The sequence below is a fragment of the Lygodium microphyllum genome, chromosome 29 (assembly GCF_053477565.2).
Source record: "Lygodium microphyllum isolate KBCC chromosome 29, Lygodium_microphyllum_v1.1.10, whole genome shotgun sequence".
NCBI classification, from domain to species: Eukaryota; Viridiplantae; Streptophyta; class Polypodiopsida; order Schizaeales; family Lygodiaceae; genus Lygodium; species Lygodium microphyllum.
In genome coordinates, this window is record NC_141163.1 from 45,465,402 (window position 1) to 45,493,089 (window position 27,688).

Below are 27,688 nucleotides of genomic sequence, written 5' to 3' on the forward strand. Positions count from 1 at the left end.
TAGGCCCATTGGGTAGGGAAGGTACTCCCATGCAGTGCACACACTTACTAGGAGTATGCCATGAATGCTCATGGCAAGAGTGGAGGCGGATTTTTGTCAATGGTGATGCAACTCTAATTGTCACATCTGAGCACAGTTGGTTCTTTATCCTGCACTCCCATATGCCATAGGATCCTTCTCAACCATACTACTTCACATGCAGTAAAATAAGCTACCTTGTACTCTTCTTCGGTAGGAGGAGACAATGCCATTGTTGGCTGCTTCTTACTAATCCAAGAGAAAATTCCTGAATCCAAAGAGAAACAATAACTAGAAACTGAATTCCTAGAATCAGTGTCTCCTACTGAATCTGAGTGACAGTTCCTCACAAGAGAAGTTTTGGAACTATATGTGATACCATTGACAAGAATTTCTTTCAAGTATTTGAGCACCTATATCCCAGCTTTCCAATGACTGTCATGAGGCTTGTTTGAGAACCTGCTCAAAACAACAACAACAAAACTGATATTTGGTCTGGTGTAACACAAGTAGATCAACCTGTACCTCCCAATGTCTACTAGTGCTAGCGTATCCTAAATGGATAAATTTACATTCACCTTCATAGGTGTAGCTATCTCCATACACTCCGTCATGCCAAATGCCTTCAAGAACTCCCATGCATACTTCTTTTGAGAGATGAAGGTCTTTCCTAGCTCTTACTAGACTTCAATCCCCAAAAAATAGTGCACCAAGCCCAAGTCTATCATTTCAAACTCAAAACTCAAAGCCTTTCGAGTTTGATTGATCATATCTTCATAGTTAGCTATAATAAGAAATTCCTCCACATAGAGGACAATCACCACATCCGTGTAAACATACAAGTTAGCATCTGAGGCACATCTTTTGAAGTTTAAGTTTAAAAAAGTACTTATCTATGGGGTGGTACCATGCTTTGGCCAATCCATATAATGCCTTCTTCAGCTTACACACTTTGTTCTCAAAATGGGGGGCCTTAAACCTTGGTGGTTGAGCCATGTATAACTCCTCCTTGAGATTACCATTTAAGAATGCTCACTTAACATCCGTTTGGTAGACTGGCCACTACTTTTGGGCAGCCACTACAAGTACTGTGCAAATAGTGGTCATTCTAGCAGTTGGGAAAAATGACTCTTGAAAATCAAACCCTTCAACCTGTGAAAATTCCTCTCCAACAAGTCTAGCTTTGTACTTTTCTAAGGTACCATCAACCTTGTACTTTACCTTCCAGATCCACTTGGTGCCAATAACCTTCTGATTTGCTGTCCGATCCACAAGCTCCCAAGTGTCATTCTTCATTATGTTGTCATACTTGGCTTACATAACTTGTCAAGATTGTGGGAGAGAAGGAAGGAGTCTCGCTTGAAGCTTTCTTGCTTGCACAATGGGGGAAGACACACAAGGGTGGAGGCTGAAAACAGTTTTCCTCTTCTTAGTTGTGTAAGCCAAAAGAACTCAAGTACAAAGAAATAGAAGAACCCTATATATGGGTCTCAAACCAAACTCAACTAACTAAGGTGGCATACTAACTGAGCCACGAACTAGAGTAGATAAGGATAGCTATCATGTAGCTATTATTCATGGGCGGTGTACCAACCGCGTCTGCAACTGACAAGTCGGTGACATAAATACACAACGGTCACCCTGGCGTATCACGAGTGGAGCTCGATATCTCAACACTCCCCCTCGAGCTCAATCCCAATTCCTGCACACCAAGCAGGTCTCTGAACTTGCGCAGCTTCTCTGCGCCCAATGCCTTCGTGAATATGTCAGCTACCTGATCCTCTGTGCTGACATAAACTAGATCAATAAGACCTAGTAAAACCCTCTCTCGCACATAGTGATAATGCACCTCAATGTGCTTTGTTCTAGCATGATAGACTGGGTTATTTGCCAAGTGTATACTACTCATGTTGTCACAATAAATGACAACTGGTCCATCTGTAGACTGATGCATATCATAAAGTAGCTTATGCAACCAAGCTACCTCACATGCAGCCATTGCTGCACCCCTGTACTCAGCCTCTGTGCTCGACAAGGTAACTGTAGGCTGTTTCTTGCTGCTCCAAGTGACTGCAGCACTCCCAAAAGAGGACACATATCCACTGGTAGATCGTCTATCAGAAATACTACCAGCCCAATCAGCATCAGTGTATCCATGCAACTGTATCTGAACCCCAGTCTCATAAAATAGTCCATACTGCAATGTGGACTTCACATACCTGAGTATGTGTCTAGCCGCATCCAAATGTGGTTTCCTTGGAGCTTGTATAAACTGACTTACCAATCCAACAGCATAGCTCAAATGTGGCCTAGTAATAGTCATATAAATCAAACTTCCTACTATGCGTCTGTACATAGTAGGGTCTTCTAGAAGCTCACCTGCATCTGTGCTCAGCTTCACATTCTGCTCCAAAGGAACTGAAATAGGCTTACAGCCTGTCATCCCATATTTGGACAGCATGTCCAATCCATACTGCCTCTGCAAGAGCTGTATCCCACATGGTGATCTAATCACCTCAATGCCCAAGAAATAACGCAGCTCTCCCAAATCCTTCATCTCAAACTTCTGCTTCAATAGCATTTTCACATGAAGGATATCTTCATCACTGTCACCTGTCATAATCAAATCATCAACATAAATGACAAGTAGCATAATACCTTTCTCTGTTTTTCTCACATAAAGTGAGAAATCTGCCTTGGAAATCTGAAAGCCAATAGTGACAAGATACTGTCCTATCTTGTCAGACCATGCTCTAGGTGCTTGCTTCAAGCCATACAAGGCTTTCTTCAACCTGCAAACAAACTCAGGATGAACAACATGCACATAACCTGGTGACTGCTCCATATAGACTTCTTCTTGCAAATCACCATGCAAGAAGGCATTCTTTACATCCATCTGATGTAAAGACCATCCCTTTGATGCAGCCATAGCAATGACTGCTCTTACGGTTGCCATCCTTGCAACCGGACTGAATGTTTCTTCATAGTCAATGCCATATGTTTGTGCATACCCCTTGACTACTAATCTTGCCTTGTATCTATTCACAGAACCATCTGCATTGTGCTTCACCTTATAAACCCACTTACAACCAATTGCATTTTTACCTTTAGGCAAAGGTACCAATTTCCATGTAGCATTTGCTTCCAAGGCATCCATTTCTTCATCCATGGCTTTCTCCCATTTTTCTTTTCCCATGGCTTCCTCAAAAGAAGTGGGTTCTGGTTCCTGTATCACTTTAACCATATATGCATAGTGAATGGCTGTAAATCCATCATATTTCAGCCTATCCACATGATACCTAGCTCTCGTAGACCTGCGCAAAGTAGGTTCACTCCCAGGTGCTCTCAAAACATCCCTGGTCTTCCTTACTCCAGGTGTAACAATAGAAGGAATACCCAACTCATCATCAATGCTCTGTTCTGAGCCACTGGATTCACCATCCACATAAGAGTGACCTGCATTCACATCAAACATGGGCTGATCAACCTTCTCTTTTCCTTTTCGTGATACCTGCATACCACTATCTGCATTACTTTGAGAAGATTCTCCTGATCTCAATCTGCCTGTCCATGGCGAAGAATGTGAACCACTACTAGAGGACGCTCCATGTCCACTAATATTTTGTGACTGCTGCTGTGAATTTTGTGCAGCATTACCATTTTGTGCATCTACATCATCAATCACATTTACTGGTTTATACCAGCTAGTCATCTCATAAAAAACAACATCTCTGCTCACTGTAAACTTACGAGTAGAAGGGTTATAGCATCTATACCCTTTTTGCTGCAAAGAGTAACCAATAAAGATGCACTTCTAAGCTTTTGGATCCAACTTGGATCTCAACTCATCTTGCACATGTACATAGGCAATGCAACCAAAAATTTTCAAATGAGAAATATCTGGTTTCCTACCAGTATACCTCTCCTCTGGAGTCATTCCATGTATTGCTACAGTGGGAGTCCTGTTCATTATGTAGACTGCTGTAGCAACTGCTTCAGCCCAATAAAAATCTGGCAAGTCTTTTTCATTGAGCATGGCACGAGATACCTCTCCAATATGCCTGTTTTTTCTTTCTGCAATTCCATTTTGTTGTGGGGTATGACTGCATGAATATTGTTGCTTTATGCCATGCTCCTGCAGGAACCTTGCAAACTCATTTGAGAGGTACTCTCCCCCCCATCTGACCTTAGGCATTTTGTCTGCAGGCCTGTTTCTTTTTCAACCATAGCTTTAAGAGTTTTGAAATGCCCAAAAACTTCACTTTTCTTTTTCATAAAATACACCCAAACTTTTCTGCTATAGTCATCAATAAAACTGACAAAATAATGACAGCCTCCAAGAGATGCAGCTTTAGTTGTCCACACATCAGAGTGAATTAATTCCAATGGCTTCTTACTCTCTTGAACATGTCTAGGAAATGGTTTTCTTGCCTGTTTTCCAAACTGACAGGCTTCACATACCTTATGCATTTCTGCAACCTTGAATTTCGGCAAACCTGCAACAATAATTTGGGCCTGCATTGATTTAAGTCGTTGTACATTAACATGACCAATGCGTTTATGCCAGATATCAATATCTGCAACTACACCGGTCCCATGTGCAAACATTGCTGCACTCAATTCAGACATATCTGCATCCAATGTAAACATTCTGCCTTTCTTCTTTCCTTTTGCTATCAACCGACCTTTATTTTTCATATCCTCAACAAAGCATCCATGAGGATTAAATTTGACTTGCAAGCCCTGCTCAACCATTTGACCAACAGAAACCAGATTCTTGGTGATATTCGGGACATGAAATACATCGGACAGGTATTTCTTTTTCCCATCCTGCATAGACAAAGGAATTTTTCCAATCTGCACAATAGGATGTGCAGTATCATCACCAGTCTCCACAAATACTGGTTTTTCCATTTTCCTTGCATCTTCCATCCATTCTACATGACCTGTCATATGGTTTGATGCACCTGAGTCAACATACCATACATCGTTGCTTTCTTCTGCACTTGTCACAGAATTGTTAATGTGCTGCACCATAAACAAATGCTCATTTCTGTCATCACCCTGTCTACTAGAGGATGCATAATTTCCTTGTTGCAGTTTTCCATTCATGATGTCATTCTGCTTTTTATAGCAGTCTTTAGCCATATGACCCATTTTACCACAATAGTAGCATTCAACATTACTGTTTGCATTTTGGCCTCTTTGCCATCCACCACGACCTCTTTGGCTCCCCCTGCCTCTAGAGTTACCACGTCCTCCTCCATAGGACTGGTTTTCTTGAGTTTGCTGCATATTCTGATTTCTACCACGGCCTCCATATCGGCCTCCTCTACCTCTGCCTCTACCTCTTCCAGCATTTGAGTAGAAGACAGCTTCTTTTGAAGTTCCTCCTGAAGAAGATGCACCACCATTTCTTTGCTCCTCAGAAATTAGAAGAGCAATCAGCCCCTCAAAATCAGGAAATCTTTCACGAACTGAAATGGATGTCTGAAACTGTGCATAATCCTTTCCTAGACCATTCAAGGTCACAGAAACTAAATCATCATCTTCCACTGGTGACCCAATGGAAGCAAGTGCATCTGCAATCTTCTTCAGAAATTAGAAGAGCAATCAGCCCCTCAAAATCAGGAAATCTTTCACGAACTGAAATGGATGTCTGAAACTGTGCATAATCCTTTCCTAGACCATTCAAGGTCACAGAAACTAAATCATCATCTTCCACTGGTGACCCAATGGAAGCAAGTGCATCTGCAATCTTCTTCACCTTCATGTGGTAGTCGTTGATGCTCATATTTTCTCTTTGCACATTGTGCAACTCTTGCTTGAGCTGCATTTTCCTGGCTTGCGTATTTGTGCTATACATTTTTGACAAAGTATCCCATGCCTCTTTTGGCGTACTTGCATCCTGAATATGCACAATCATAGAGTCTGAAATGCTGATAGACAGCCAATACATAACTTTCCTGGCTCTCTCATGCCATGCTTTAAATGCCTGCATTTGCTGTTGATTGGGAACATCAGGAAGAACTGGTTCTTCTTCATTTCTTGCAACAAATTCCCAATATCCTTTTCCCATAAGGAAATTCGTCATTCTAAACTTCCATGCTTGGAAGTTGTTCTTGTCAAGCTTTTCAGTGACAATCTGTGAAAGAGAATCAGATGCCATTACAGAAAACTGCAAAAAATTCTGTCACTGCAAAAACTCAGCTTCACCCTCACAAGGGAAAATCTGCAAAACTAGCGAAAGTGGTATTTGACCACACAGTCACTTCCTAGTGACGATTTTGCATAAACAGGAACCAAGGATGATTCTGAAACTCCCAATGTCTCTGCACACAAGCATACGATGCAATTTCTACAATAACTTTTAACCGACCTGTAGAACAGTGGTCGCACAGCATAAAACAGGGCCTTTTCCTGAGTGCGTGGAGAAAACTTCCGCCTTCAAAACAGGCCCCGAAATGGCCTTAAATCAAAAAAACAAGGTCGCCGAGGGCTAAAGCCCTCGCCCGCAGCATATACTGCCCTCTTGCTTCACCGCGAAGGGCGTCTCAACCTGAGATAATGCACTCCTGCACTCTTCGGCTGTGCTGCCTGTAGAGACTTGCTCCCAAAACAGAAAATGAAAGCAACACTGCTCCTCTTACCAGAACACCGCGAGCTTGGCTTGCTTTCTTGAGCTCCTTACCACGAACAAGGCTCTGATACCATGTCAAGATTGTGGGAGAGAAGGAAGGAGTCTCGCTTGAAGCTTTCTTGCTTGCACAATGGGGGAAGACACACAAGGGTGGAGGCTGAAAACAGTTTTCCTCTTCTTAGTTGTGTAAGCCAAAAGAACTCAAGTACAAAGAAATAGAAGAACCCTATATATGGGTCTCAAACCAAACTCAACTAACTAAGGTGGCATACTAACTGAGCCACGAACTAGAGTAGATAAGGATAGCTATCATGTAGCTATTATTCATGGGCGGTGTACCAACCGCGTCTGCAACTGACAAGTCGGTGACATAAATACACAATGGTCACCCTGGCGTATCACGAGTGGAGCTCGATATCTCAACATAACTACCTTCAATGCTGGATCTACAAGTGTTTCTTCTAAGTCAGTTAGCTCCTTTACTTCTCTCATAATCTCAGCCATCAAGGCCATATTGACTATGTGAGTAGAAGCCCTCCTTTGCTCCTCTATTCTCTAAGACCTCCTTGGTTCATCTATCTTCTCCTCAATAGATGTAGGCATAGGATTATTGTGGTCAGAGAGCTACTTCACCCAACACGGCAATGGCTTTTTTGGTGGGGTGATGTCAGGTTAGTGAACTTTTTCCTCATCATCTAAAGAAGAAGTTTCCTCCTCCTTAAGGATAGGGGCAGCTCTCGGGACAGGTTCATACTTCTTCACTTGATGATAAAGTGGAAGAACTTGCCTTCTCCTCCTCCACTGTATACGGCTGCTCCTTGAACATCACATCACGGCTCGCGATGATATTCTTTGCCTCTTGGCCATATAATTTGTAAGCCTTGTGCTCATCACTATAATCCAAGAATATTTTTTTTTTCTTTTTGGTTTTAACTTGTTTCTCTTCTCATCTGGAACATGTGCATAACATTCATATCCAAGAATTTTGAAATGCTAGACAAATGGTTTCTTACCAGTGTAAGCCTCATGAGGTGTTTTTCCCTTGAGAGCCTTTTTGTAGCTCGAATTTAAAATGTAGAGTGCAGTATTAAAATATTTAGCCCAAAAATGGTTATAGGCAATCCCTTGCCCTTTAGCATGCATCTTGCCATCTCCACAACGGTGCGATTCCTACATTCCATAACACCATTTTGCTAAGGTCTGTGAGGCGTTTTCAATAGACACTTGATCCTTTTGCTCTTGCAAAATTCTTCAAACTCCTTTGAGTTGAACTCACCTCCACCATCTATTCTAAATTTCTTCACACTTTTCCTTGTTTCATTCTCAACAAGTTTTAGCCATTCTTTAAACCTACCAAAAGCTTGAGCCTTATCACGAAGGAAGTACATCTAGATCTTCCTACTGTAGTTATCAATAATCAACATAAAATAAGAAGATCCCCCCAAGACCTATGTAGGCATCTTACCACACATGTCAGCATGCACCAACTCTAGAGAAGCATGTGCTCTATTCTTGCTTTCCTATGGAATTGCCTTTCTCTGTTGCTTGCCCATCATACAAGCCTCACATGGTTCCTTCAATTCAGTCTCACTGCAGGTAGGTGAGCAACCATACCTTGCTTGTGCATCTCCTTCAACATTGCAAATCCGATGTGTCCAAACCTTTCATGCCAAAGCTTACTTGTGTCTACTCTAGTAGTGGTTGTAAGAGCACTTAGCTCATATAGGTTGTTCCTTCTTTCTCCTTTGCCAACAACTTTGCTAGCACTGTCAAGTATTTCTACACCTATTTTCTTGAACCTCACTTCATGACTAAGATCAGTTATGGTAGCAAACTGATAATAGATTTCTCCTAATTTTGGAAACATACAACACATTTGAAAGCTTTTTGACTTCACCATTTGCAGCAACAAAAGAAATAGTACCTATGCTAGCAGTAGGACATTTTACATCATTTCCAATTGTCACAGTGATGGATTCTTGTAGAGGCTACATAGAACTGTATAGACCTTTCTTGTTGGTCATGTGACAGGAGGCCCCGCTATCCAACACCCATGAGTCAGTGGTATATTCTTCTTGTGCCGAGGTAGAGGAATCATTACACTAGAATTTGATGGGTCAGGGCTAGGCTATGGTTCTGCGTTAGTTCCTAGCACAGTCTTTAAAAGCTCATAAGAATTAAGGATAGTTGTAATTTTGAACTTCCACAAGGTGTAGTTTGTACAATCTAACTTGCCTTTGTTGAAGGTTGATGGATGAATCCTCAGTTTTTGAATAGTCGGTAAGATGATGACTTGCATGATATTATTCTTGGTAATTATGAATGTCCACCTCAACCATTTGATCAAGGTCATGATAATACCCTTGGACTTATCTTTGAAGAATGGTAAACCGTTTATAATGAGTGGATAAGATCTCACAAGAGGACACATAGCATGAATAAATCAACCAAGCTTTACTTGCTCAAAGGTGTCCCTTTCCATGCTATACATGTAGGAGTCGTCGTAGTGGTAACTTGTCTTGTCTCAAGTTTCCTAATAGACATTATTCTTATTGCAATAGAAATGGTCATACTGAAGATTATTGTTGGACAAATTAATATGATGAAGAACATGGTATTACAAACCAACAATCACATTTATCCAAAGATCATTCTCCTTGTGACTACTACAAAAAGAGTGGTCATCAACTTGTCTATGTTGCAAGAGGCATTTTGATTTAGATTGTAATAGAGCATATGCTACTACACATGACAACACTACTAAAGAAGCAAATTGTGTGAGTTATTCTATCTCTTTGGAAAGGATACTTCATGTTTATGATGGATCTCTTTTTATTGTTGATTCTGGTGCTACGAGAAACATGATATAACAATCCCAATGGTTACATCATAAAATCATTATTTTCTTGTAAAAATTTTGGTTTATCTTGGTGATGACACAACTTGTCAAGTCAAAGGAATAAGTGATTTATATCTCGATACTCTTTCTTCAACAAGAATTTTGTGTGGAGTTTTACATGTCCCAGATCTACAAAGGAATCTTCTTTCAGTTGCAAGACTTGTGGATCTTAGTCGCTTTGTCAGTTTTGACCATACCAAGTGTCACATTGAGAAAGATGGCCAAACCATAGTTGTTGCTCCTCGAAATGTAATCTTTTTGAGTTTTCTTTAAATGAAGATGTTGCAAATGTTGTTACAGCTCCTGGTGATCTTAACAACAAAATATGGCATCATCGCTTTGTTTACTCTAATTTTTCTAAGCTCGTCGATCTTTATCAGCATGACCTTGTTCAAAGTATGGAATTCAAAGCTCATCCTCATATAGGTGTTTGTGAATATTATGCACTTGGACAATATTTTTGCAAAATCTTTTTCATTCTCACCACAACTCATTCTAGAGATTTGCTTGATCTTATTCACACTAATATTTATGGGCCTTTTCCTCCATCAAAATCTATATATCACTATTTCATGACTTTTATTGATGACTTCTCAAGATACACTGAGAGCTAGATTTTAGGAGCCAATTTTGAGCCGTGCTTGAAGCATTTGCGACTGTCTTTGGAGCAAAAAGTGCCCGAGAAGCACCCAAGACCAAATTTTCATGAAAAATCAAACCGTGATTGAAGGGTGAGCTAGAGACTTCCTAGATGCATTTCGACGTTAGGAATCTAACACAAGTCTCGATTCGTTGATCGGAGGTCATTTGACGCCCATTTAATCCTCGCAAGGTTTGGTGTTATAACACATCTACTGGATCTTGGAACCAGAAAGTGTGTGAGGAATGCCATGTTTACAGATTTTGATGCTACGAAGCCATCTGTCCAAACGTATCTCAAATCCGAGTCCGTTTGCGCTTTTGGAAATCAAAATATCCACTTGTGGGACGGTGTGAATACAAAAAAATGAACAGGATATTTTAAAGTTTTAACCTTAGGCTTAATCAAAGCCTCAAAAACTAATGAAAAAACTTATGAAAGGGGGCGCCCCTTCCAAATCTCATCAGTACTGCTTGATCCCTCATCCGTTTGGAGAGAGATTCTTGATCAGGGCGGCAGAGGGAGGAAGGAGATGACTGTAATCAAACTGATTTTGGTGGAGGATTTAAAATTTTTATTTTCTAGTATTTCTCTCTCCTCTCTCCTCTCTCCTCTTAACAGTTGTTCATATGCATTAATTCATGAGAGAAGGGGAAGGGTTGTGATGACGAATCCTGAAGCAAATGATGATATTGGAGTGATGGAGGACATATATTTGGCTGAGAGAGTGCATCAGCGTCAAGAAAGAAGCATAAGTGACCTCCTATCTATGAGATACGAGCCTCGGAATCGTGGTTTTTATGTGTAAGTGAGCGGTTCTTTCGTTTCATGGAAAATTATTGAAGAGGTGCTTGATTTTGATTGTTCTTGATTTCCCATATTGCATTCTCTCTGAAATATGAAAGAAAATAAACAAATATAATGATATAATAATTTGTTGCAAAACACACAAAACCTGTAAGTCACGATTTTTATAAAAATAATGAAATTTGGGGGTTTTGTTGAGTATTTTGGGGTCATATGGGATAAAAATGGATATGGAAATGATGTGAGTGTCCTTGATGAGTAAGGAAATTTAGGAAAAAATACATTTTATGTCCACGAGCATATAACAAGGATGGAGCATGAGGATCAAGCCTCAATTAAGGCTTATTTCCATGTTATAGTGTGTTTTTATCGATTTTTACATGATTTGCATAAAAATGAACCCTACACCTATCCAACGAATGCAAAACCTAAACGGTAGGAGGGAAGAGGGTTTGGGAGAGTGGTTAATTGTTGAAAATGATTCAAATTCCAATTTATTTATCTATGCATAACATATAGGATGGATTATCGTTTGAATTAAGGAGACTAGTAGCACGAAGAAATTGGGTGCTAGTCTCTATCAACGCTGCACGTACGATTAGTTGGAAAATTATTGAAGGTTTGTTTTCGCACTTCATCTAGCTGGTTTCTAATGATAAAATGCTTGAGCAGAATGGTCGTCCACATTTTCATTGAGCATAATATGGTATCCAATCCAGACACATTGCAATTGCTTTCCAAACGTTGACCTACGTGGAGTGTGTAAGAAAACCAGAGCTTTAGGGTAGTCGATGAATGGTTTCTTGGGGCAAGCTTGGTAAGGAAAGATCAAATCTCCTAGATTTTTCAAAATATATAAGAGTGGAGATTGTTTGTATGTTCTTTATGTTAGAGCAGTGCATCGAGGGGCCAATCCTCTCAGTGTAAGACATCGAGGGGCCTCCTATGTTTGTGTTACATGGTATATTATACCAAGATGTATGGGATCTCCCTCTAAGGAGTAAGGAAGACCAATCATTGGACTACGTTCTACTACAAATGCAATATCTATATTAGTATTTAGGGTAGAGTGTGTCCCTTAGATGCTCCTGGCCGCCACGAGGCCATGTGGGGTAGTCTTGTGAGTGTTATTTGAATAGCTAGAATTCACATTTGATCGAATACAGGTGAGGACATGATAAGGTGAAAATGGAAACATGAATTTTCATCTTCACAATATCCAATTCACCAAATTCTTGATTTGATGCATTCAAGAATAAATTTCATGAATCTTTCTCAAAGATATTCAAGGCTCAAGGCTCCTTGCTTACAAGAGAGGGTAATTGTCATAGTTATGCATGAATATGTATGAAGAAAAAGTGATTAAAAAGTATTTTTGACAATGTAAATATGGTACTTCCAAGAATTAAGTTCCCAAAGGTTGAGGAAGGCCTTTTCCTTGCTAATATGACTTAAGATATTTATGATAGATCCAAATTTAAAACTCATATCTAATTAAAGGGACATCGTATTGTCCTCAAACAGAAGCTTTCAATCTTCAAATTTAATCCAATACATATCATTCATCCAAAGGTGACAGTGCAATAAGCTCATAAAGCTCTAGAATCCAGTTCATTTAATTCATAATAGAGACTTGAGACGTCTAACTTGTCCAAAGCTTCATTGCAATTGTAATAGAGTACGGCAGTGGGGTGGCACCTTTGGCGTCGTAATATCTGTTACTTCCTTGTCTAGCATAGTATTTGTTGCATACGGAGTCAATGCATGAGATGCACCTTCCATGGCCTTGTGACGGAGAACATAAAGCCAAAGGCGGCTCTATATTATGATGCCAAGCAACTGTGCAGGTAAGCTTTATAAACACGTGGAGATTCGATAAGTGCTCCCGAATAGTGTTGACATGGTGGCAGAGAAGGCTTGCTACCCGAATTGCAAGAATATCTTTGTGCCACCACGTGGGAAGTAGAGAGGTATCAATCAGAAAATGCTAATCAGGATAGTTTCATGAGCAAGCCATACTTCTAATCACGTGGAGATTCGGTTTGTGCATCCGAATAGAGTTGGCATGGCGGTAGAGAAGGGTCAGCCTTATACCAAGTGTTGATTGAGACTTGTCAGGGAAAACATGCTGGAGGTACTATCGGGGAAGGTGATGCATCAATCGCCAGGACGTCCTCCAATATGGAATGGAAGTCGTGTGCAGAGCTCGCCAATCCTCCCCCACCTTGGGACTATCGTCTTCTTGTTCTTCTACTCCTCCGAGTCATTGTGATTTCTTTCAATGATTTTTGAGATGCATCAAGTCATCGCTTCCCTCGTCTTCCCCTTCGTCACCATCTCGACGTCTTCTCCTTCGTTGTCACACTTCCCTTGTCTTCTCCTTCGTCACCCGTCTGCCTTCTCCTTCATTGTCACGCTTCCCTTGTCTTCTCCTTCGTCACCCGTCTGCTTGCCTTCTTGATTTTCTCCTTAGTCTTTATAGCCATCTGCTACTTTGAAAAAGCTAAAAGGCATTGTTCTTAATCATCAATTATGACGTTGAAGCCGTTGTTGATAATATCATTCTTCCGTTTGAGGCGCCAAAAATCATTCTTTATTTTTGACTTTGATTGTCATCGGTGATTACGGCATTGCTATTGAATAGCATTCACAAAAATAAGTGAGCCGTAGTCCCAGAAATGCCCATTGCAAGCCCAATATCTGCTTCGTGTAGGGCTGGTGCATCATTCGTTCCATCACTAGTGACAGAAACCACTTTGTGTTGTTCTTTCAAGTGCTCTACAAGGATAAACTTGTCTTGTGGAGACGACCTTGCAATCACCTATATCTTTGCAATATTCTCCATCTTCTATTCATGGTTCGAACGGTGAAAGTCTGGACCCACAATGGTTATTTCTTCTTTTGTGAGAATGTTGTATTCACGAGCAATCGCCATTGCAGTTTCCATATTATCACTTGTCACCATTCGTACCTTGATCCCAGCTTTAAAGCACAACTTGACTGCTTCCTTGACTCCTGGATGGATCGGATCTTTAATTCCAAGAATGGCAACAAAAGTCAGACCACCCTCCAAGAGTTTCTTTGAGCTGTCAGGTGCACTATCTAAATCTTTATATGCAAAACTCAAAGTTTGCAAGGCTTCTTGAGAAAATTTAGAGATCACCCTTCTTAATTCCTCTACATCTGTAGATTCTAAAGGAATAGATGATGCAGTTTCATCCATTTGTAGTTGCACATATCTAAAACCACCTCTGAAGTCAATAATGCAAGGAGGTGCTTAATTCCTACTGCAGCATCCAACAAATCGCCGCCTGCTATTGTGGAAACAACTTCAAGTTCATGAAAGGTATAAAATAAAGAGCAAGCTCTTGCATATGCCTGCATGTAGCTCCCACACTTCGCATGTCTTTAGGTGACAGTCTACTAAGAATATACATAAAAACTTCATTGGGTACATCCCAGATATCATGCAAAGTAGTTTCCTGGTCATCCTTAGAAAGAATTGTAGTATTGAAGACCTTCTCTCCCTTAAAGGAAGGCAAGGACTTAAAGATAGCATACATATCAAATTTAGCCTAATTCATTGCCTGTAGCAAAATATAATGCAATCCATAGCCCAAAACCTGACACGCTCTTGTGTTTTGAATTTCCACAAATGTTTCATTATCACATTCAAGGAGCATTACATCTCAAAATATATCAAGTGAGGCCATTGTCCAAGGTATGTGTAGTCTCGATAAACTTTGTCAATATTGAATGTATCTTTTAACAATGCGCAAAATTGTTTATCGTGCAACAACATACTTTTTGTTGAGCTTATTTTATCATCATAGCAAGTCTCTACCATCTTCACAAAGAATGCAAGTGTCGAATGTAGTAATACCCCACTTAAATATCCATATGATATGAGCGGATAACTTTTAGCTTTCGTGGACTGCTAAATATTGAGCCAATTTTGCTTATGGAGACATAATTTGCATCGGCAACATCTGAAGAGCAAGTCACATGAGGAAAGTCCAAAGCAAAGGATCAACATTATAATCTTTTCCTCTGGTCCTTGAGTCCTCAAAACGAAAACCTTCATATGAACCTATTTTTCCATGCATTGTACCCTATCAAGAATATGCTTTGGAAGATAATTTCATGCCCAATCATTCATGTAGTTGACAATTTAATATCCATGCTATGGAATCAATCAAGCGATGCTTCCACAGAAAAATTTATGAATGCATTGAAGAAATTGTGCCTATCCTAACTACAAGTGCTAGTGCATCATGCAAATGCAAACAAAGAGACACACACAATGGAAAATAAATTCCTAACAACACTGACTAATGTGTTCAAATTCTTGGCGAAAAACTTCACCCTTAGATTTGCAGTGATGGATGCGTAGCATCATGACATCGGCAAGCCAAGATAAACAGAAGATACTCTCTGCAAGGAGTGGCCCAATATCTTTCCAAGGGTGGGGTCTTAATAACCCTACCTCAGTGCATAGTTCATTAGGGGGAGGAAGCTCTAGTACCCCCCCCCCCCCCCTCCCCAATTAGTCCCTCCACTTTGAGTGGAGCTATATTCCTCGTTGTTCGAACCCATGTAGTGAATCTAGTTGTTACCATGGTGGCACAACCTTTTGCTATACCTACTAGAACGGTGGATTTTCCAGTCTTAGGTTTCCCCCTACCCATTTTCAATGGGTTAGTGGAGGAGGATCTGGAGCTCCACATTAGGGAGTTTCAAAATTTGATGTTCAACTGTCGTATCCAAGATGAAGGACATTTAATGATGTTCTTTAACATGATTCTCAAAGGAAGGGCTACCATATGGTATCACGGCCTAGAGGGCGAAACCATAACCACTATTGATTTATTTTTCAAAGCCTTTCAAAGAGAGTTGGCCCTTGAAAGGGGTAGTCAATATTGGCTACATGTAATAAATGTGACACGTCAAGAGCCACATGAAGATATCCGAGCATATGCCAAGAAGTTAAAAGATATATTTTGCAAATTGCAAGCCTCTATCCCTATTTCAATAGCAGCCCAACTGCAATATTTTCTGCATGGTCTGGATTTCAACATTCAAGTGTAGTCGAGTAGTATCACTTTGCCGGATGTAGACACTGCCATTAGACGAGCACAAGAAATACAATCGCGACTACAAATAGCCTATGCCTCTCGAACCAATCTTAATATGGGTCTAGTTTCAGGAAATAATTTGGCATTGACCAATAGCAATGGAAGTCAAGGGATAGCTATGACTAATCGAATGTGAGAGGAAGCATGGTCCAAAATTTTCCTTTAATGCCATCTCCTCCCAGTTTGACTATGCCTATGGATAGTCAAATGGATCCACCAAATGTTGGAGGCCAAGCATTAAACCCTAATGTTGTTCCTGTGAGTCAGCAACAAATACCCAATCAAATTGTTACACCAATGAAATGACCAATAGAAGATCATGACTATGAGTCAAGTGCCTCTAATGTCCTTGGTGAAGTTAAGGATATGATGAAGCACTACAGTGACATGATTTTTGAACAATATCCACAAATAGCTATTGATGTAAATTTCCTTGAAAAACAACAGAATCTGATAGAAAGTTGACACCCTAAAGAGGGTGTACCCTCAAGATTTAGTTTTAAATGGTGTGGTGGCCAGCACTACCCTCGAAATTGTCCAAATATCAAAGGTAATATTTGTGGGAAGTCCAACCATTTGGCTACCACCTACTGGAGTAAGATTAGTTCTCTCGAATAGGATAGTATATAGCCAGGCCCTGTTAACCATCATGCACAAGGGAACAATCTTTAGCAAGGGGATGGACCGAAAAAAATACTTCAAAGAGGTAAGGCTACTTTAGAGGAGCTGCCCACTTCCCCCCCACCCACCATGACCCCCCCCCCCCCCCCATGACCCCCAACTTCCCCCCCACCCACCGAAGCCAGTTCAACGACCAAAGAGAGAATGGTCTAGCGAGAGAAGAGAACTCTAGAAAATTATCACGAATTCAATTTAGCAAGCTCTCTTTGTGAAGTTAAACTAGATGTGAATCTCTTACAGTTGATTAAGTTGTCTCTAGGAGTGTGCAAGGAATTTAAAAAGATCCTGCATGTACTGGGTATATCGTGGAACCTTTGGGCATAGCGGGAGTAGGAGATCATTGGTGGGAGCATGTTGAAAATCATTGCCCAAGGGTTCCAACCTACGTTGATGGAATACTAGTGGATCATGCTATCGTAGATACAAGGTCATCTATTAACATCATGAGTTCTGAATTGATGAAGAGGCTGGGTCTAGTAATCCAAAAAGACACCTCCAGAATTCTACAAATGGTTGATTGCAATTTAAGGCAATCGGAAGGTTGTATTACCAAAGTCCTTGTGACCATTGCTTGATCACATCTGAAGCTTTAACAAGCATACTGCGGGTGATTCAGGAGAATGTGAAGGATACCAGCACTGAGACCATGACCATAGCCATCAAAGTGGCTGACATGCCCGGTTGCCATTGCCATATAATCATCAGCTAGAAATATATGATCATACGCTTCAGATTTGGTGACTCCAACATGAAAGGTTGAAGGGGAAAGATAAAAACTACATGAAAAGATATTTTGGGAAGGAGATTATTCCAGTGTTTGTGATGAGAACAACTGAGTCAAATAGGTGAAAAGGCTATTATGGAATCTGTATGAAAAATAATGCAATAGGTGATGAGAACTTCATCGTTATAGATACCATAAATAGGCTAAGAAATATTTGAGTTCTAGGTCATTGCTTTGAAGTGCCATCAAAGATAGAAGCACTATTCCTTATGATAATTGAGTCACCATACCTTAGGCTATGAGTCTCTTATGATGTTGTTGTGAATATCCTCTGTGAAGTCCCCTTTTTTCTAGCCTTCCTGACTTCTTACTTCATGGATTTTCTTGGTATCCTGCATGAGTCCCCTTATGAATCCATGTATGGAACTTCAGACGAAGAGTGGATCCCTTATGCATGTGATCTCCTTCAAAAGGTTAACCATCAATCACGTGTATTAGAGAGAGGGAGAGAAAGTTGACATCCTATCCATGTTAGCCTTTTTTTCTTGGACATTGCTAAGCAAGATATTGATTTCTTGATATTATTTCTAAGAAATATTGTATCTAAAAGTTCTAAGTGAGAGAAGTCAAGGATTATGCTCGAAAACTATTCCATTGCCAAGTTCTTTGCGAACTACTTTGATATGTGTTTTTACTAGATTCAGAGATCTCCTAAGAGCGAAATGCTGAGAGAGGAGTTGAATTAGGCCAATTGCCTAGAGTATGTCTAATGTGTATTGAGTTGCTTTTGCAGAATTTGATAGGGCATCTACTCCAATGTTTTTTGTGCTTTCCCATCTTATTTTTCACATGTACCAACTCTCTACTTGTCATGCTTGCTTCATGAGACTCCACGTCTTTGGGCCATCAAGCATGTACTACTTTGACAACATGTAGCAAGAGAAAATCTGATGCTGCTCATCCCACATTAATGGATTTTCTAAGAGCTACTTGTGATCGTTTGTTGGTTTCCCAATGTTGCTGTAAATATACACATGCATGAGCAATGTGAGCTTTACATCAAGCTAGACTAAACATTTCATTGCTAGCTCATTGGTTTGTTGTGCTACCTCATCAACCATCTCCTCAAGACTTTTCTTTATGAGCTTAGGCTTGAGGTATGTAGGGGGTTTTGGAGAGGTGACAAATATGTTTTATAAAATATGACTCTATGAATGGGCTGACCTTCATAGATGTGGGTTCTATCATAGTGAAAGGCTATGACTTTTGAGATACCTGTTGGAAAGTGGTAGTAGTTGTGTCAAAGGATTGGCTACTTTTATTGATCAAGGAAGACTACTTGGTCAAGTTATTAGCTTGGTCAGATGTGGCAATGTGATTGACTAGTTTTTATGGATTTATTGGCTTAGGTTGAATAGCTGCATGATTTCGCATTTCTATTTAGGCAAAGCATTCTTAGGAAACTTGGGACTCCTAAGTGGGCTAGTTGATGCCTCTAGTGGTTGCTCGTTGCTTCTTAATGGTGTAAAATTTTCCTCATTTTGAGTATTCATATGGAGCTAGGTCATTACCAAGAGGTGGGCATGTGGATCCTTCCTTTTTGTAGTGAAGAGTGTTTTAGGTAAAATGGGAAAAGTCTCAATCCAAGCATTGTCCGATTATTTTTAGATTTATTTAACCCCTTTCCATCACTTGGCTATTTGTAACCCTTTTTTGTCACTTAGCCTAGCTTTTGAGTCACTATGGAAATCTTTTTGCTATTTATCATTCTCAATATATGAGGAGGGCTTGGCCATGCGACCAAGCAGATTGGATAAAGTTGAAGGTAGAAAATTTTAGGATCATTCATTGTTTTTGTACTGTAAATTTTAGCTCAAACTTTATTTTCTAGAATCTTGACAAGATAAAGGATTGAGTTTTATGGTTAATAATAAGTTACAATGAGCTTATGGGACCTTAATGTCAATGGTTTTGGCTATTGTGTTCCCCTTGGATTATGATTATTCAACAAAAATTTGAGACCTTAGCTTGGGCATGTAGACATCCACCTTATCAAGTGTTCAAGTTGAAGAGATTCTACTCTTATTAATTAGATTTTGTACCCATGTTCTAGCTAAGATTGTAATCTCTTTTTTCCACTTAGTAATTAGATTTTGTGCCCATGCTTGACTATGGAAACATCGAGCATGGCATGTATTCAAGTTGAAGAACAGACTTTGAGAATTTTAAGTTTTCCCAATGGCATTGAGGTAAATTTAGTAAAGAATAGTTTAAAAATCTATTCTTTTGAGTTTGATAATTTTAAGTTTTTCCATCACTCTATTTTTTCAACCTTCGCAATAGAAAGGGTCAATTATAATTTTATGGATAGCTAGTGGGCATAGTGGGACCTAGTTTACCTTTTTTTTTTCTTTCAAAGACATGAGACAAAAAACTTGAACCTCTTTGTGTAAGAATTTGTACATATAATACATATATATACCTCCTCATTATAAAAACATGATACAAAGTGATTTTTAACTTACCTATGTTTTTTGCATATTAATATGGTATGCACATCAATATGATTATATCTTTTCAACTCTATAAGATGCCCTTTGATATATAAAAAGCAAGGTTGTGCTCTCCACCTTGTATACCAATATATGTAATAAGAGTTTAGGATTATGAATCTATTAAGTTCTTTAATAAACTCATTCGATCGGGTATAATGTGACTATCCCTTCGATGACAAAGAAGTTTGATGCAATAACTTACTTCGAATTGCCTTGCTTAAAATATTTTAGGATATACTTTGATATCATTTTGTTATCACATTATGAAAAAAATGAACTCACAAATGGGCCTTTTAGCCCCCTCTCTCCTCCTTAAAACAAGGAAAAGAGGAGAGAAGAATAGTAAAATAATCATGTTCTCTCTCCACTTTTGCAATCTCATTTTGCCTTTCTTATATTATCTATAAAGATATACTTAGATTCCTTCTCTCTCCTCATTCAAGAAATATTTTTCAACCAAATTTTATATTAAAAAAGGAGTTGGTTACGGGAGTGTGGTGCTTCATTTTCAATGCAAAATGATTACTAGACACAAGGTAATTGTTTTTTTAATCGAGAACAAGAAAAATGAAATTTCAAAAGTTCATTTTAAGATATTTTGGGGATTTTTTATATTCAAGCTTTTGGTCAAAAAACAAACCAACTAGTCAAATTTTGTGTCTTTTGTAAATATTTTCGGAGGTAAAATAGAAATGTCTAAAATACGAAAAATCTTAGACACCCCTATCCTCTAAGCTATTTTCCCCCATATCTATACTCTCTCATGGCTCGATTGTGACCTCTTCTCTATGTTTATGCAACCTTCATTAAGAAAGTGAATTACTTACACTCTCCTTTCCCTTGGTACCTTTGTGTGCCTCTTTGTGCATCTCCACTCTACCTCCTGTGACAACCAAGTAGGCTCCCCGTTTCTATTAATAGTAAAATGAATACATGAAAGAAGGAGCTGCATATTGAGATAGAGATTGAATACGCCCCATTATTCAAAAGAACCTAGTGTACTAGTATCAACCTTTAAGTTTTGCAGAGTTATAGGAAAATAGGATTAAACATGTGGACTTATGGGTTGATGGGGGAATCTACCCAATTGACCCCTTAAACAATAGATCTCTAGCTTTCTCAAGAATCACAAATTTGATGAAGTATGTGCGTGAGGGTGAAAATGGGTTTCTCGGTTACACTAGGCGGCTCAATGATCAGCCCAACGTATTTACAACTTGTCAAACCATTAAAAAATGTCATGATGTGATCACTGCACATTAGCTTCACATACAACAGCTCATAGGAGAAGTGGTATAGCTAAATGACACTATAATTCAACAAAACAATCAAACATTAGGGCCGAAAAATATTTAAAATGGCACTTTTGTTAATCCGTGGATTAAGGAAAGGGCCAAAGAGATATTGCCACCTGGACAAAAATATGGTATTTTTGTCTCCTCTGCTTTTGAGATAGTAGAGTTCATTTTGTGGTTCTCCCCTCCTATTTAGCCAAAATCTTCAAACCCTGATAAGTTTTGGTAGTCCCAATAGCCCCTATCAACTAATAAAAGCTTACAAAACCTCTGACAAAGACATAACAAAGTTAAGTTAATCAAGACCATTTTGAGAATCGGGAGAATTTTCAAATTTCTTGGCGCTCGTAGTATTTTTAATCTATCTCCTTGACCTCTCATTTCAGGTTTCTTTCTCTGCACATTGTCTGCATACTCATTCTCTTTTACATGGCATCCACAAGAAGTCCTTATCGGGAGATTTTCAAAGTTCTTGGTGCTCATAGTATTTTGAATTTGTCTCCTTGTCCTCTCTCTTTAGGTTTCTTTCTCTGCACATTGTCTGCATACTCATTGTCTTTTACATGGCATCCACAAGATGTCCTTCTTGGAATAATTTTCAAAGTTCTTGGCGCTTGTTGTTTTTTAAATCTGTCTCGACCTCTCTCTTTAGGTTTCTTTCTCTGCACATTGTCTGCATACTTGTTGTCTTTAATTACATTGCATCCACAAGACATCCTTCTCATTCTATAAACTCTTACACCATGTATAGCAAGAGTGCAAATGGACAATGGGAGCCCAAAATATTTACTATAAATGATTGGGTTACAATGCTACCATATTGCAAGGGTTCTCACAGAGTGAAAAAAACAAAACAAGGGGATATCAAATATCATTGAAAGGGACGTATATTTGCCTTCAAAACCACGCCTCAAGGCTGGTTTGCTTTGGTGCAACATGTTTACATGACTAGAGATATTCACTTGGCTCCACCACAATGTTTTTTCCAACAAGTACACTTTAAGTTTGAGTTGTAAAATACACGTGAGTATATGGTTTTGTTTGAAGGATATGCTAAATAATGGATTATTGGTTGTAGATATCTTTCCATCAATAAGTTTCGAGTGGCAGCGAGTGGAGAGCCTCAATGCAACATTCCATGCCATTCATAAAGAATTTGCAAGGATTATATATGCTAATCAGACCACAAGTTTTTTTCATGAAAGTGGAATTTTTGGGTATTATGCACAATATGTGGTTCCTTCAAGAGTAGGTGTATATGGATACCTTGAAGATTTGCAATTACCAAGCCTCTCATCTTTGGATTGGGAGATGCCTGATGAAGAAACAATGGAGAGTTTTAAACTCAAAATTGGTCAAGATATTCAAAAGGCTATGACTCCTGGAAGGATCTCCAAAAGAGTATGCTTATCGTGGTTTTTACCATTGCATGTTTTTGTAGCTTGCTTTAAAACAACATGTTTACAATGGACGAAGGTTTCATGGCTAAACAAAAATTTTTCAGAGCAAGATTTGGAAAAAAATTTAGGTCTATGTTGAAAAGTCAAGGAGTCTGACCACAAAGGTGACTTTATAAGGTGCAATGTGTGCCCTCAATCATTGGATTTATCCTACAATATATCTCGACAATCTCTTATCGTAGGTTTTGATTATAGAAGATACAAACTTAGATTGGGTGCTTGGGTTCCTCTAGATTGAGATATTGATTGTAAGACATTGAAATTTACACTGCAAGTTACCGCACAAGAAGTAAAAGAGATGAACATTACTTCAAAGTGGAGTCTTAAGGATGTAAGAGACACCTTGGAGTTTCTAGACAATGTTACTCCTGGATATAAGTTCAAGGTAAACGGTGCTGTAATTGAAAAAAGAGCTGAGAGCTCTATATCATGTATGAGTTGTTTGCCTCCTAGTGTTACGAGTTTTGGACCATAAATATGCATGTATAAATAATTTTGAATCTTTCTTTTGCTCACAAATATTGTTGCGAGAAACATGGAACTATACACATTGATAAGTACTATTAAAAAAAATCTTAGTATAGGCTTTGCAATAATTCTATGAATAACAAATTGTTGTTTGTGGACCAAAATGATTTCATTATATCATGAGTTACAAAATTTCAGTACAATTTAATAGGAAAGACTTAGTACAAGCTTTATAATTCTCTATGATTCTATGAACAAAAAATCGTCTTTCATGGGTAAGATTGCCTAATGCCTAAAGTCATCACAATGCAAGCATTGCCCTAGCTATGAAGTCACAATAACGTGCTACTGCCTGAAAGAGTGTCCGACTATCTCAATCTCCAGAAATTTTGGTATATTCTTTGTATCTTTCATTTCCACCTATACCTTTGGGACACTTGCGGTTGTCATTGCATCCACGAAGGAGGCAAGAAGAACTATGCCAAAGAGCCATGTCCAAAGTCCTCCACTAACCAGTGATACTCTACTACCAGTCCAGGGAAGAGTAAGGTGATCGGATATCTAAGAAACCTGTTATGGAGCATGAATGCCTCCATTGTGAAGTCAATGTACCAGGAAAGCATGTAAATGACCACCTTCATGGAAGCATAGGGTGAGTTATCCGCTAGCTTACGTGCTACATCTACAGAGGTGAGTCAAACCATGAAGATCCCTTGACCCATGAGAACTGTCTCCATGATCTGTGTTGTGCCAAAGCGCAGCGTGGAGTGAAGCCAATCCCAAAGTTGGGACCTAGATGGGGAGTGTCCTATTACGTAACCAAATATCGCTATTTCTTTTAGCTCAAGCTATGTGGCAAGGATGGGTAAGAGTTGTTCCTTAGAGAGGATGATGTGCAAGGTGTTTCACTAGGGGGCACTCAAGGTTTCCATTGCGCATCCGTGTTGAGAACCTACCAATCACGCTGTTGTGCTGCCGGGGGGGGGGGGGGGGGGGGGAGAAGTTGTTGTGGAGGGAGGGAGCAATTGGAGGAGAGGAGGGGGGGCTGATGGCAAGGAGGGGGAAAATATTGTTTTCTATTGGTAGGGAGGTGCTGGACACCACTGAAGGCCAGCTCACAATGGGCACAGCGCGGGTGGTGGGTTTGCTGGACGAGACTGGGGGCCCCGCTTGGTGGAAGAGGCAGGAGATCAGGGTAGAGGAGGTGGAGGATCAAGGCACAGGAGGCAGGGAGGAAGGGTGGGGGGAGAGCTGGTGTAGGCTAGCATGCAAGAGACCAGGGCAAGGGGGGGTCAGGTTGGCCGAAGATAAATTTCAGCATGGGTCCCGCTTTTATGGGGACGTGCCAGTAAACTCCCGGTTGTTGGCCGGTCTCTCGACCTTTTTGTTTTTTCAAAGTCAAGTCAAAAGGGGATACAAATCTCTCACCAATGTGATTCGCGGGTGCATGGTGTAAGGCTTCAGGGTGTGGGATTGCGGGTACAGGGTTCAATCCTCGGGATGATCCTCCGAGTGAGACCAATGCACCTTTTAGGGGGCTTTTAATTTGTGGGCCCCACACTCACCCAACGACCGGGTAAACCCGTGAAAGAGCGTGGGGCCCTTGCTGATATATATCCACAGCCGGTCAAGCTCGGGAGAGCTGGCGGGGGGAAACAATAGGCATGGGTGGATGACGTGGGGGCAATGCGGGCCGGGGGGGCAACACTATGGAGCAACACTCCACGGGGGGGAGTAGGCGGGGCAATAGGTGGAGGAACAACATGCCTTGGGGGAGTAGGTAGGGGGGAGCTCGTACAATGGCGGGGGCAGAGCAATAGCACAATGCGACCGTAGGGAGCCTTCTCGATGTGTCAAATGTTAGGGAATTCATTGTATAATCTAGACTATTTAATGACAAAACCTGGCATGCAAGCCATCTCAATAGACATATAGGAGTGAAGATTACATGTGCTTTTTAAAGTTTTTATGTATGAGTAAAAATGATTTATAACAATGAATTTAAAGGAGTGGAACAATGTGTTTTTTCTTTCATATTTAATAAAAATACTATGATAATGAGATCACTTATATGATGGTGAAGATGCTCACCTATCATAAATATTATCATTTGATTATCCCACACACTAGCTACTCTACCTGATGTTGCCAGCCAGAACTGCTAACCACGCATGCATAGTAGTATGAATTTGCAAAGCTCATGAGACATTGCCTCATTTACTTTTTTATTTTGTGAGCAAAGGGAAGAGGACAAGTTTGCATATCCACTTCCCTTTTCTCACAAAAGGATAGCATATAGTGCCTACTACCAATAGTGCAAATCATGCACAAACAACTATTCACTCTACTATTGGAGTGCAGCTCTTTATAGATGTGAGGAGAATATTTTGCAAAAATTCTTAAAATGAAAGCATGCATCAAAACATGAACTTAAGAGTAGCCAGTCTATACTTTTGTACATACAAAGTATCTATGTAGCTCACATAAGGAGAATGATAATGACGTATAAAAAAGAAAATGTAATTGAATTCTATGAATGAAAAAAGAAAGTGATGTGCAAACTAGGGCGACACAAAGAAATTGGAAAGCAACACTACAAATGCATAATGCACCAACATTTTTTTTAAAAAAGCCTTCTCTTGCACAAGTGTATTTTATCTGAGATCATCGATGCCACTAGTGCAACATGCATCAAAGAAATGGAAGATCTTTTATACGAATATCTAGAGCCCTTCAAAGAGGTGACTTTAGTCTTCACAAACTTTCTAGTAGTTAGGAAGACATAAGATACAACATTCATCAAGAGACATAGCTAAATAGAGCAACAAAACATAGAATCATGGAAATGAGTCTAACCAAAATTACATGTTGGTGCACGAACCTATGTTCCATAGGAGGACACTATCGAACCCATGTGCAATTGATTCACCCTCACATGTAGTGCTTATGTGTAACACATCATAATAAATCTAAAATCATCTCAGCATTATAATATTTTCTATAATATCTATTACACAATCCCACATTATAGATTCCTATCGCATTCTTAGCCTTATAACCTACAAAATGCTCATAAAATGAGTAGTCTATTTTTTGTAACAAAAATATGGTAACATTGTACACAAGTCCCATACTAGATCTCCGAAAAAGCATTCACCAAAGGATATAAATATGGCAATCTTGGGAGTCGCTCAAAAACTTGAGCAAGGGTTCCCTGCATGATGGAATTCAACAAAAGTGGCATGAGCTACTCTTGCAATTGCAACTATCCCACAAAAGTAGGATAATATTTGCACATGGGAATAGACATTTACAACACAAAAAAGAACAATGGTGTGAAATAAATAGATAACACATCAAAGAGCAAGCTATCATGAACTACAAAAGAAAAATCCAATACATAATGTACTACAACTTCTTAAGAGACAAATGAGTACATGAGATAGAAAAACAAAAAGGCAAGTATTAGTGCATTACCAAAAACAACACTATTGTAACAACTTATGTCCACTTTATCCAAAGACAACACAAATGAGTGGACATAATATCAAAGCAAAGCATAAAAAGTATACACTATTGAAGGAAAATAAAGTCTTAGCATCACAAATTATGGATGAATAGAGGGTCCCAATCAAATTGCACATAGCAAGAATCTCAAATATCCAAGTAGTGCCCAAAGAGCTTTACAGATCCAAGTGCAAGGAAGTTTATTTTTCTTCTGAAGAAGTAGAAAGTGGACATTTGCTCATTTGCACCAGAAAACCATTGAACCTTGCAATAGACATATTCAAAGTCGCAACTTCATTTTGCATGATAGAAACTTGCTCTCAAAGGCATACAAATGGTTGAGAATATTCCTTGAGAGGAGGCACTTTATTTGTCTTGTCAGTGTGGAGCTATAGAATAGGTTAAATTTCCTTGACTAAGGCATCTACATATCTTCTTGTCTCATAAGAAACATCTGCTCAATCTTTTAGTTCCAACCATAACTCATTAATGATATTATGAAGGTTAATATGCCAAACAATGCCATAAAGAGACATATTTGATTTTTCATTTCCCTTTTTCAAGCACTCCATGGCCACACAAACACATCTCAAATTTTGTTGAGGTTATCATTGATTGGTCCCAAAATGTTGATGATGCCATTTTGAGGGTGGCAATATGGGCCCACCTCTCCCCTTCTTTCTTTTGTTGTAAAATACGCATCTTCTTAGATCACACAAAAGTTTCCTTACTAGTAAAAACAACACAAGTAACAATCATTTGAAATTATCATTCATTGCAATAGAGAGAGGTGCATAATTAAAGAAAAAGAAAAAATAGTAATCCATCTACACATGCACTTTATTAGGTTGGAAAGATT

The 27,688-nt window shown here is 39.4% G+C and overlaps 1 pseudogene; it reads right to left on the reverse strand.

Annotated features, from left to right (window-relative positions):
* Positions 1-13,852: 13,852 nt before the first annotated feature.
* Positions 13,853-14,227, reverse strand: LOC148010573 (putative calcium-transporting ATPase 8, plasma membrane-type pseudogene; annotated as a pseudogene).
* Positions 14,228-27,688: the final 13,461 nt, after the last annotated feature.